The 13,376-nt window shown below is 43.1% G+C and overlaps 1 pseudogene; it reads right to left on the reverse strand.

Moving 5' to 3' along the window:
* Nucleotides 1-13,215, reverse strand: part of LOC115156693 (selenoprotein F-like) — a 28,319-nt pseudogene extending 15,104 nt beyond the window's left edge.
* Between the last annotated feature and the right edge of the window lie 161 nt (nt 13,216-13,376).

Consider the following 13,376-nt stretch of genomic DNA (forward strand, 5'->3'; position numbering starts at 1 on the left):
TCAAGTTTGGGGAAGGTCATTTTTGCAGAAAAAAAATGCACCTTTATAATAAAAGCATTACATGCATAATCACATTTGCGATCGGTGTTTTCCTGCCAATTGACTGCAGTGTGCGCATTGCTGCACTTATAAATGTGTAGAAATAGCCTAATAGTTTATAAAAAATGTAAGCTAAAAGTTCTGGTCTGTTGCTTTTTTTTATGCTAGTGGTTGTATTAATTTGGGATCTATCGCATCCCACAACTGTCCCAGACTATGTTTGGAGTATTTATTACTCACAGAAATCAGTCAACTTTTGTACTATGGGGGATAGTAGATTGACATAGGCTAGTGCTTTTGCTGTTCGTTAGGCCTACTCATCTTGTTGGCTGACGAATAGCAAATGTGGACAGTTCTTCCATCATCTTCAATATGCGCTTCTAAATTCAATATGGACGCGAGCAGTTGCGTCTGTCTTCACTTGTATCCCGTGTCAGGCATTGGCTAATAAGAATTGAGATATTGGTTACTGGCCCAACGCTCTAACCACTAGGCTACCTGCCGCCCAAGTTACACATTAATCATATACTTTGCACACAAACCGCCGCCCATTTGGAATTCGAAATCATGAATGAGTGCCTGTGTTCGCCGTTTATCTCTGTTGGAACCAGGCCTTCTTAGGACGGATGTGGGTTGGCCTTTCACAGTGGCGGTTCTAGACCATTTCAACTGGGGGGCCAAGCTGGGGCCAGTTGTACTGTTAGAGGAGGCAGTTACATTAGATGTTATTGTTGTCATATCGTTTTCTTCACTGCATTGCAGGCATTAGCAGGCAAAAGACCATGTTCATAATCATCTTTGTTGCCACTGTCTAATAACGGATGTAAAAAAAGAATAGCAAAAATTAGTTATGTAAAAATGATTCCATACTCCACATTTAGGGGGGCCTCCCCCAAGAACGGCTAGTGGCCTTTCAGCGGCACGCTTGTAAGAGTCCGGACCCGTCTCTTCTACTGAAGTTCACTCTGGAATACAGCCAGCCGTGTTGACGGTTCCCATTGATGATGATAGTCGGCGAATATAGTGATTTGAGACTCATAGTATGATTGGATAGTTTGAAGCATAGGGGACGGTTCCGTCAGCATGACATGCTCTCTGACCTTGTCGGGGCGTTGCTACTTACTTATGCACAGTTTATAGGAGATAGATTCAATTATACCTCTTAAAATCACATTCGTATCTTAACAAAAATACATTCATCATTTTCCATATTATATGCACAACGTATTGGATGGAAACTTGACAGATAAAGGGGATATACTTTCCAAGTTACAGTATTTTGTTCATACAGTCAATGACATCACAAAATGAAAACCAATATTACATTTGTTTTCCATAGCTCCATAGTTTTCCAATTATTGTTCCATTATTCACGTTTGACCGTGTTAAGACTTTTCCCGCCGAAACTCTAACAAAAGAAAATTCCTTGGGTTAAAACTGAAGCGGGAAAGAAAGTCTTCTTCTACTAAAATGTACAACAGGGCGTGAGGTGCCAACAACCCCCCCCCCCCCAGCTCCCTCCTCGCCTCTTCTGTGGGTGAGAGAAGGTCCGGTTATTGTCAACCACTGCCAAGCTGATCTGACTCATTGTGATCATGACACAAGTAATCAAAGTGGCAGTGACACATTTAATACGCCTTGCACACTCTTGCCCGCATCCAGCTGATCTAAGGTGTAATCATTCGTCCAACAGTTGCAAATGAGAGTTTCTATTGGAATTTTTTTTTATCCCCGTTTTGTTTGCTTCCGTTCAAGAAACGTTTTTGAACAGAATCGGCAGAATTCACCCCTGATCACACGCAAAACACAGTTCATTTTCATAGCAGCCACATAAAAACAGCAAGATCACTTTGCTCGTTGTATATAATGCCTTCTCACAACTATCTACGCACCCTCCTCCTCCTCTCACCTTTTGTTTTCACTTGTGGACTTCAGTGCACAACACATCAGCTTTCTGTGACCAAGCAAAAACAACTTTCCAAGCCAAACCTTTATATCATAACCACTAACTGCTACACACAGCCTACATCATTGTCATGTCATAGTCAACATACTAGAACATGTTAGTAAACCCGCTACAGCATGTTAAACCGACGGGCAACGGTGGCAATAAGTTAATCAAATAAAAAGCTTACCTTAACTTGGAAGAGTTCCAGTGTTGGATGGCCATAGCCAGCTAGCATCCCTCTGTCTGATTCTGGTGTTTGAGTAGGCTAAACTAGCTAGCTGCATTCACTAGCGATTTTTTTATTTTTTTTAATCTCTAAATGAACTTGTTCAAAACTTTCCAACTATAGTCTCTTGTTTTCTGAGTGAACTACTCAGCACATTTTATACAGTGCTAACTAGCTGTAGCTTATGCTTTCAATACTAGATTCATTCTCTGATCCTTTGATTGGGTGGACAACATGTCAGTTCGTGCTGCAAGAGCTCTGAGGTTGGAGGATGTCCTCCGGAAGTTGTCATAATTACTGTGCAAGTCTATGGAAGGGGGTGAGAACCATGAGCCTCCTAGGTTTTGTATTAGAGTCAATGTACCCAAAGGAGGACAGAAGCTAGCTAGTCCTCCGGCTACACCACGGTGATACCCTACAGAGTGCCACGGAGGCTACTGTAGACCATTGCAAAAACAGTGTGTTTTAATCAATTATTTGGTGTAGTGAATATATTTAGTATAGTTTTATCTAAAAAGGATAACATTGTTTTCACAATTGTTCTGAAATTCACTGAGGATGGACATCCCCTTCCTCCTCTGAGGAGCCTCCACTGGTCAGGTGATAATGGTGAAAAGACCCAAAGATTATTATCTTCCCAGCAATCATAGACTCTACAGTGACCTAATAATAAAAAGAGCTGAGCAATATGGACAAAAATCCATATAACTGAATCTCTGGTGGTACTATACTTTCCGAATACACTGTAGATCACAAACTAAAGATAAAACCCACACAAAGTAGCAATGTATTCATCTAACAGTACATTTGCTATCCAACTCATCATTGAGAGTTGAGAAATTGAAAATAAACCTACAGAAAGCTAAGAGCATCCTCTTCCCAGCTGTGACAACAGGATAGCTGTGTTTCCCCAGCAATTGGATTTTAAAATGTTATTCAATCATAACACTTACGGAGCATTTGTTCCTCTGGGAAATGAGAGAGTGTGACTCGCTCGACACAGCAGCAGGCCCCGGCGAAACAGGTACATGAGCAGGCAGGCAGGCAGGCAGACACTTTCATTACAGGAATCATGACGATAAAGTACTTTACTGTTTGACTAAACCATGGTTTTAGCCTCCTAAAAAATAAATAGGCTATTTTTAGTGAGGTGGTGAATGTATAGCCCACGCAAATGCAACCAATTCATTTTTAAAATTCCCACAGGCAGGTGTCAAATGGTCGCAAAAAGGGACTAAAGGGTTGCAGTCTGGAGCCCTGCCTTGTAGGCTTTTCACTATACGCATACTCTAACTTTTGTTTCACTTCAATGAAAAAGGCCTCCATCGTTGCAATCAACACTAGCCTAGGCAAAGGCTCCTCTCTCGCTTTCTCTCTCTCTCCTCAGCAGCGGAGCAGCCCCGGACAATTTATTTTATTGGCCAAAAGTCAGCAATTACCTGCTAACGGAAACTCTGTGCCCCAGTGGCTTTCCATAGCACCCCTACACACATCGTGGTGTGCTCTGTCTATCGTGCTGACGGCGCAAAATCGATATTCTCGTCGCTAACCTGTCACTCAAATCATTTGAACTTTTTTTTCTATTTTTATACAGGGACATAAAACTAAAACTGAGGGCCACAAGTTTCAACCGAGGGAGCTAAGTGCCTTCAGAAAGTCTTCACACCTTGACTATTTCAAAATGTTGTTGTGTTACTGCCTGAATTTAAAATGAATTCAAATGTAGGTTTGTCAAAGTATAATAAAAGTTTTTCAAAATTTCTACAATTAAAAAACGAAAATCTGAAATGTCTTGAGTCATTAAGTATTTAACCCCTTTGTTATGGAAAGCTTAAATCAGTTCAGGAGTAAATATTTGCTTAACAAGTCACATAATAAGTTGCATGGACTCACTATGTGCAATAATAGTGTTTATCATGATTTTCAATGACTACTTCATCTCTGTAGCCCAAACATACAGATAATTGTAAGGTCCCTCAGTTGAGCAGAACATATCAAAGACAGATTCAGCCACAAACATCAGGGAGGTTTCCAATGTCTCGCAAAGAAAAGCAGACATTTAATATCCCTTTGAGCATGGTGAAGTTCTTACACTTTATATGGTGTACCTATACACCCAGTCACTAAAGATATAGGGGTCCTTCCTAACCCAATTGCCGGAGAGGAAAGAAACCGCTCAGGGATTTCACCATGACGCAAATGGGGACCTTAAAACAGTTAGAGTTTAATGGTTGTGATAAGAGAAAACTGAGAATGGATCAACAACATTGTAGTTACTACACAATACTAACCTAATTGACAGAGTGAAAAGGAAGCCTGTACAGTAGACAAATATTCCAAAACATGCATCCTGTTTACAACAAGGCACTAAAGTAACACAGCAAAAAAATATGTTTTTGTCCTGAATACAAAGTGTTGTTTGGGGCAAATCTAATACATTACTGAGTACCACTCCATATTTTCAAGCATAGTGGTGGCTGAATCATGTTATGGGTATGCAATCGTTAAGGACTGGATAAAAAGAAATAAAACGGAATAAAGCTAAGCACAGGCAAAACCCTGGTTCAGGCAGCTTTCCACCAGACACTGGGAGATGATTTCAATGCTATTCATTGACTACAGCTCCGCGTTCAACACCATAGTGCCCTCAAAGCTCATCAATAAGATAAGGACCCTGGGACTGAACAACTCCCTCTGCAACTGGATCCTGTACTTCCTGACGGGCCGCCCCCAGGTGGTAAGGGTTGGTAACGACACGTCCGCCACGTTGCTCCTCAACACAGGGGCCCACCAGGGGTGCGTGCTCAGCCCCCTCCTGTACTCCCTGTTCACTCATGACTGCACGGCCAGGCACGACTCCAACACTATCATTACATTTGCCGATGACAACAGTGGTAGGCCTGATCACTGACAACAACGAGACAGTCTATAGGAAGGAAGTTAGAGACCTGGCCGTGTGGTGCCAGGACAACAACCTCTCCCTCAATGTGATCCAGACAAAGGAGATGATTGTAGACTACAGGAAAAAGATGACCGAGCACGCCCCCATTCTCATCAACGGGGCTGCAGTGGAGCAGGTTGAGAGCTTCAAGTTCCTTGATGTCCACATCAACAACAAACTAACATGGTCCAAGCACACCATGACAGTCGTGAAGCGGGAACGACAAAACCTATTGCCCCTCAGGAGTCTGAAAAGATTTGGCATGGGTCTTCAGATCCTCAAAAGTTCTACAGCTGCACCATCGAGAGCATCCGGACTGGTTGCGTCACTGCCTGGTATGGCAACTGCTCGGCCTCCGACAGAAAGGCACTACAGAGGGTAGTGCGTACAGCCCAGTACATCACTGGGGCTAAGCTTCCTGCCATTCAGGACCTCAATAACAGGCGGTGTTAGAGGAAGGCCCTAAAAATTCTCAAAGTCTCCAGCCACCCTAGTCGTAGACTGTTCTCTCTGCTACCACACAGCAAGAGGTACCGGAGCGCTAAGTCTAGGTCCAAGAGGCTTCTTAACAGCTTCTACCCCCAAGCCTTATGACTCCTGAACATCTAATCAAATGCATTTCCCCCCTATTTTCCACCACTGCTACTCTCTGTTATTATCTATGCACAGTCACTTTAATAACTCTTCCTTCATGTACATATTACCTCAATTACCTCGACTAACCGGTGCCGCCGCACATTGACTCTGTACCAGTACCCCCTGTATATAGTCTCCATATTGACTCTGTACCAGTACCTCCTGCATATAGCCTCCACATTGACTCTGTACCAGTACCCCCTGTATATAGTCTCCACATTGACTCTGTACCAGTACCCCCTGTATATAGTCTCCATATTGACTCTGTACCGGTACCCCCTGTATATAGCCTCCACATTGACTCTGTACCAGTACCTCCTGCATATAGCCTCAACATTGACTCTGTACCAGTACCTCCTGCATATAGCCTCCACATTGACTCTGTACCAGTACCCCCTGTGTATAGTCTCGCTATTGTTATTTTACTGCTGCTCCTTAACTACTTGTAACTTTTATTTTTTATTCGTATTTTGTAAACTGCATTGTTGGTTAGGGGCTTGTAAGTAAGCATTTCACTGTAAGGTCTACACCTGTTGTATTCGGCGCATGTGACTAATACAATTTGATTTGATTTTGACCTTCAGCAGGACAATAACCTAAAACACAAGGGCAAATCTACACTGGAGTTGCTTACCAAGAAGACAGTGAATGTTCCTGAGTGGCCGAGTTAAGATTTTGACTTAAATCTGCTTGAAAATCTATGTCAAGACTTGAAAATGGTTGTCTAGCAATGATCCACAACCAATTCAACAGAGCTTGAAAAAAAATGTAAACGAATAAATGGGCAAATGCTGCACAATCCAGGTGTGGAAAGCTCTTAGAGACTTAACCAGGCTTAGTCCACAGCTGCCAAAGGTTATTCTAACATGTATTGACTCAGGGGGTTGAATATAAAATAGTTATTTAACATTCTATTTTTTTTTTCAAGTGTTCGAATTGTTCTTCAACTTTGACAGAGTATTTTGTGTAGATCATTGACAAAAAAAGACAAAAATCTCACTTTGTAACAACTAAATGCAACAACAACAAAAATCAAAGAGTGTGAAAACATTCTGAAGGCACTGTAGCTGGTCCCATGACATGCACGTAAGTAACGTAGTCGATCCTTGCTTATACAGCTCACTACATCCTCTCCTCGCCTCTCATTGGCACTGGTCTGAGTAGGACTGCCCGGGTGAAACTCAGGCTATTAATGAGCTTCCAGCACATTATTTTCCAATAAGTGCAGATGAATGGACAGAGACAACAACAATTGATATACCCATAGATAGTCTAAATGCAGCCTAATGTCTTACCTTCCTGGACTCCATATGGGCCTCCTGCTGGCAGCACTGTTTGCAGACAGGCTGGATCGAGCTCAGGCTGAACTCCCCCAGCAGGTCACAGGAGCTGCACAGGAGGTTGCTGGAAAAGCCCAGCTCCCTGCATGACTCTGAGGACAAGTTGGCTCCATATGCCGACAGCTGAGCAGGAGACAATGGGAGACATTGGATTGGTTGTCACATCGCTTATTCTTAAGTACATCTCCATTTAGCCACAACAGTGTCACAGATAGAGTATAGGCTGGCATACCAATCAGTAATGTGGAGGAATCTCACATTTATTTAACTAGGCAAGTCAGTTAAGAACAAATTCTTATTTACAATGGATGGCCTACCAAAAGGCAAAAAGCCTCCCGCGGTGATGGGGGCTGGGATAAAAAAAATAACTAATAAATAAAGGACAAAACACACATCACGACAAGCGAGACAACACAACATAGAGACCTAAAACAACATAGCATGGCAGCAACACAACATGGTAGCAGCACAAAACAGGGTACAAACATTGTTGGGCAGACAACAGCACAAAGGGCAAGAAGGTAGAGACAACAATACATCACACAAAGCAGCCACAACTGTCAGTAAGAGTGTCCATGATTGAGTCTTTGAATGAAGAGATTGAGATAAAACTGTCCAGTTTGAGTGTTTGTTGCAGCTCGTTCCAGTCGCTAACTGCAGTGAACTGAAAAGACGAGCCACCCAGGGACGTGTGCGCTTTGGGGACCTTTAACAGAATGTGACTGGTAGAACGGGTGTTGTATGTGGAGGATGAGGGCTGCAGTAGATATCTCAGATAGGGGGGAGTGAGGCCTAATAAATAAGAATCAACCAGTGGGTCTTGAGACGGGAATACAGAGATGACCAGTTTACAGAGGAGTATAGAGTGCAATGATGTGCCCTATAAGGAGCATTGGTGGCAAATCTGATGGCTGAATGGTAAATCAAATCAAATTTTATTGGTCACATACACATGGTTAGCAGATGTTAATGCGAGAGTAGCGAAATGCTTGTGCTTCTAGTTCCGACCGTGCAGTAATATCTAACAAGTAATCTAACAATTTCACAGAAACTACTCGAGAGCACCCTTACCTGCCGATCTATAAATTACGTCTCCGTAATCTAGCATGGTCATCTGAATCAGGGTTAGTTTGGCAGCTGGGTTGAAAGAGGAGCAATTACGATAGAGGAAACCAAGTCAAGATTTAACTTTAGCCTGCAGCTATGATATGTGCTGAGCGAAGGACAGTGTACCGTCTAGCCATATTCCCAAGTACTTGTATGAGGTGACTACCTCGAGCTCTAAACCCTCAGAGGTAGTAATCACACCTGCAGGGAGAGGGGTATTCTTCTTACCAGACCACATGACCTTTATTTTGGAGGTGTTCAGAACAAGGTTAAGGGCAGAAAAAGCATGTTGGACACTTAGAAAGCTTTGTTGTAGAGAGAGTTTATCCCAAAATCCGGGGAGGGGCCAGCTGAGTATAAGACTGCATCATCTGCATATAAAAGGATGAGAGAGCTTCCAACTGCCTGAGCTATGTTGTTGATGTAAATTGAGAAGAGCGTGGGGCCAAGGATTGAGACTTGGGGTACTCCCTTGGTGACAGGCAGTGGCTGAGACAGCAGATGTTCTGACTTTATACACTGCACTCTTTGAAAGAGGTAGTTAGCAAACCAGGCAAAAGACCCATCAGAGAGACACCAATACTCCTTAGCTGGCCCACAAGAATGGAATGGTCTACTGTATCAAAAGCTTTGGCCAAGTCAATAAAAATAGCAGCACAACATTTCTTAGAATAAAGGGCAATGGTGACATCATTGAGGACCTTTAAGGTTGCACTAACACATCCATAACCTGAGCAGAAACCAGATTGCATAACAGAGAGAATACTATAGATATCAAGAAAGCCAGTCAGTTGACTATAAGTTTTTCCAACACTTTTGATAAACAGGGCAAAATAGAAATAGGCCTATAACAGTTAGGATCAGTTTGATCTCCCCCCTTTAAATAAATGACAAACTATGGCTGCCTTCCAAGCAATGGGAACCTCCCCAGAGAGGAGAGACAAGTTAAAAAGGTCTGAGATAGGCTTGGCTATGACAGAGACAGCAACCTTAACCTCTCTTGGGTAGGTGGCAGTATTTTGAATTGTGGATGAATGAGGTGCTCAATGTAAACTGCCTGTTACTCAGGCCCAGAAGTTAGGATATGCATATGCATGGTAGTACAGGATAGAAAACACTAAAGTTTCCAAAACTGTTAAAATAATGTCTGTGAGTATAACAGAACTGATAGGGCAGGCAAAAACCTGAGGAAAATCCATCCAGGGACTGGGATATTTTTGATGTGGGTACTTTTCTATTGAATGCCTATACTGTATGTATTTGGATAGGACCCAAATTGCAGTTCCTATGGCTTCCACTAGATGTCAAGTCTTTAGACATTGTTTCAGGCTTGTATTCTGAATAATGAGGAAGAATGAGACCATTCTTTCAGTGGACTGTAGAATGAACCAGAGCTGTTTGAGCGCGTGACCGATTGCACGCCGTTCGTTGTTTTTCCTTTCTATTGAAGACGCTATTGTTCAGTTGAAATACACTGCTCAAAAAAATAAAGGGAACACTTAAACAACACAATGTAACTCCAAGTCAATCACACTTCTGTGAAATCAAACTGTCCACTTAGGAAGCAACACCGATTGACAATAAATTTCCAATGCTGTTGTGCAAATGGAATAGACAACAGGTGGAAATGATAGGCAATTAGCAAGACACCCCCAATAAAGGAGTGGTTCTGCAGGTGGGGACCACAGACCACTTCTCAGTTCCTATGCTTCCTGGCTGATGTTTGGTCACTTTTGAATGCTGGCGGTGCTTTCACTCTAGTGGTAGCATGAGACGGAGTCTACAACCCACACAAGTGGCTCAGGTAGTGCAGCTCATCCAGGATGGCACATCAATGCGAGCTGTGGCAAGAAGGTTTGCTGTTTCTGTCAGCGTAGTGTCCAGAGCATGGAGGCGCTACCAGGAGACAGGCCAGTACATCAGGAGACGTGGAGGAGGCCGTAGGAGGGCAACAACCCAGCAGCAGGACCGCTACCTCCGCCTTTGTGCAAGGAGGAGCAGGAGGAGCACTGCCAGAGCCCTGTAAAATGACCTCCAGCAGGCCACAAATGTGCATGTGTCTGCTCAAACGGTCAGAAACAGACTCCATGAGGGTGGTATGAGGGCCCGACCTCCACAGGTGGGGGTTGTGCTTACAGCCCAACACCGTGCAGGACGTTTGGCATTTGCCAGAGAACACCAAGATTGGCAAATTCGCCACTGGCGCCCTGTGCTCTTCACAGATGAAAGCAGGTTCACACTGAGCACATGTGACAGACGTGACAGAGTCTGGAGACGCCGTGGAGAACGTTCTGCAACATCCTCCAGCATGACCAGTTTGGCGGTGGGTCAGTCATGGTGTGGGGTGGCATTTCTTTGGGGGGCCGCACAGCCCTCCATGTGCTCGCCAGAGGTAGCCTGACTGCCATTAGGTACCGAGATGAGATCCTCAGACCCCTTGTGACCATATGCTGGTGCGGTTGGCCCTGGGTTCCTCCTAATGCAAGACAATGCTAGACCTCATGTGGCTGGAGTGTGTCAGCAGTTCCTGCAAGAGGAAGGCATTGATGCTATGGACTGGCCCGCCCGTTCCCCAGACCTGAATCCAATTGAGCACATCTGGGACATCATGTCTCGCTCCATCCACCAACGCCACGTTGCACCACAGACTGTCCAGGAGTTGGTGGATGCTTTAGACCAGGTCTGGGAGGAGATTCCTCAGAGACCATCCGCCACCTCATCAGGAGCATGCCCAGGCATTGTAGGGAGGTCATACAGGCACGTGGAGGCCACACACACTACTGAGCCTCATTTTGACTTGTTTTAAGGACATTACATCAAAGTTGGATCAGCCTGTAGTGTGGTTTTCCACTTTAATTTTGAGTGTGACTCCAAATCCAGACCTCCATGGGTTGATAAATTGGATTTCCATTGATTATTTTTGTGTGATTTTGTTGTCAGCACATTCAACTATGTAAAGAAAAAAGTATTTAATAAGATTATTTCATTCATTCAGATCTAGGATGTGTTATTTTAGTGTTCCCTTTATTTTTTTGAGCAGTGCATTATCGATTATTTAGACAATCTGAGGATTAATTATAAACATCGTTTGACATGTTTCGACGAACTTTACCGGTACTATTAGGATGTATTCGTCTGCATGTCGTGACCGCCTTTGAGCCAGTGGATTACTGAACAAAACGCGCCAACAAAACAGAGTTTTTGGGACATAAAGAGGAACTTTATCGAACAAAACTAACATTAATTGTGTAACAGGAACTCTTGTGACTGCAAACATATGAAGATCATTAAAGGTAAGTGATTAATTTTATCGCTATTTCTGACTTTTGTAATTCCTTTACTTGGTTGTAAAATGTTTCTATGCTTTTGTAAGCGGGGCGCTGTCCTCAGATAATCACATGGTATGCTTTCGCCGTAAAGCCTTTTTGAAATCTGACACAGCGGCTGGATTAACAAGAAGTTAATCTTTAAGCCGATGTATAACACTTGTATTTTTATAAATGTTTAATTTGACTATTTCTGTATTTTGAATTTGACGCTCTGCAATTTCACCGGATGTTGGCCAGGTGGGACGCTACCGTCCCACCTGCCCATAAGAAGTTTTAAAGAAAAAAAGGGTCTAAACCATCTGACCCAGATGTTTTTTTGGGGTCAAGTTTCAGGAGCTCCTTCAGCACCTTGGACTCAGTGAACACCTGCAGGTAGAAACTTTGTAGCGTTGCAGGGGAAATAGAGGGAAGAGCACAGTGGCTAGTCACATTAGAAGGGGTGGGAGATGAGGAAATGTTGGATGGGCAAGAAGGCACGGCTGAGTCAAATAGGAATCCTGACTTAATGAAGTGGTGATTAAAGAGCTCAGCCATGTTCTTCTTGTCAGTAACAACCACATCAACTTTAAGGGACATGGGCAGCTGTGAGGAGGGTTTATTCTCCAGGTCTTTAACCGTTATCCAGAACTTCTTGGGGTTAGACCCAGAGAGAGAACTGCTCCTTAAAGTAACTAACTTTGGCCTTCCGGACAGCCTGAGTGCACTTATTTCTCATTTGCCTAAACGAGAGCCAGTCAGCCTGAGTATGTGTGTGCCGAGCCCTTCGCCAAATGCAATTCTTGAGGTGGAGTAACTCTGCAAGATCATGGTCGAACCAGGGGCTTAACCTGTTTTTAATTCTCATTTTCTTTATGGGGGCGTGTTTGTTAACAATACAACTGAAAATGTCAAAAAAGGTCCAAGTGTCTTCAACAGAGGGGATCAAGCTAGATTCTATACCATTTTACAGAGGCCAGTTCATGAAGGAAGGCGTGCTCAAGTTTTTTAAGCAAGCTTCTACGACAAATCAGGACAATTCCTTTCATTGAGCATCCATTACTAACACAAAGTAAAGGTGTGGAAATTCCGTACGTAAACATTAATTTATATACACGTGTTTATTATATACACATCATTGGGTCGTGTGCATGTAACCCGTTTAAATTATCGCGTTCATCTTCACAGAAATACAACAATGAGGTTAGCTAGGTAGAATGTTTGCATAATCTCAGCTGCTGACTGTCTCGCCGTGGTTGGCTCTTTCCTTTGTCACTTCAGTCTTTCATCTATCACAACTCGCGTTAAATCGGGTTTGCGTTAAAGTGCAGTATGTAAGTGTTAACGTTCGAGATGTCTTGTCATTTGTAGCTAACGTTAGCTGGTGAACGAATCAACTTTCGTAAACCGGTGCGATTTTGATCAACCACGTCATTCGTTTCAAGATTGCTAGACTGTCGCAGCAAAGGAGTGGGTATAAATCGAGTGTAACAAAAGAAAATCTGCCATCCGATAAACGTTGTGCTATTTATACGTGTGGCTATTCTTATTTTTGTTGATAAACCTACCGTTTGTATGAGAGAAAGAAGCCACAGGAGATACACCTCCCCAGACATTTTGGAGATTGCTTTGTTAGGGAAGGAAATTGAGGACCCATTAAAAGTAGGAAGTAGTACTGCCAACTGCCTGATGTCCTGTAAATTACAATATACACGCTTTTTAGGTTCTCTTTATATTCAACACACTGTGATTTTATATTCGCAATAATAATATTTGATTGTTTATCATTATCCGTCTAAAAGTTGTAATTTGTCATTTTTCTTCCTCTTTTCAT

The sequence above is a fragment of the Salmo trutta genome, chromosome 21 (genome assembly GCF_901001165.1).
Source record: "Salmo trutta chromosome 21, fSalTru1.1, whole genome shotgun sequence".
Taxonomy (NCBI): domain Eukaryota; kingdom Metazoa; phylum Chordata; class Actinopteri; order Salmoniformes; family Salmonidae; genus Salmo; species Salmo trutta.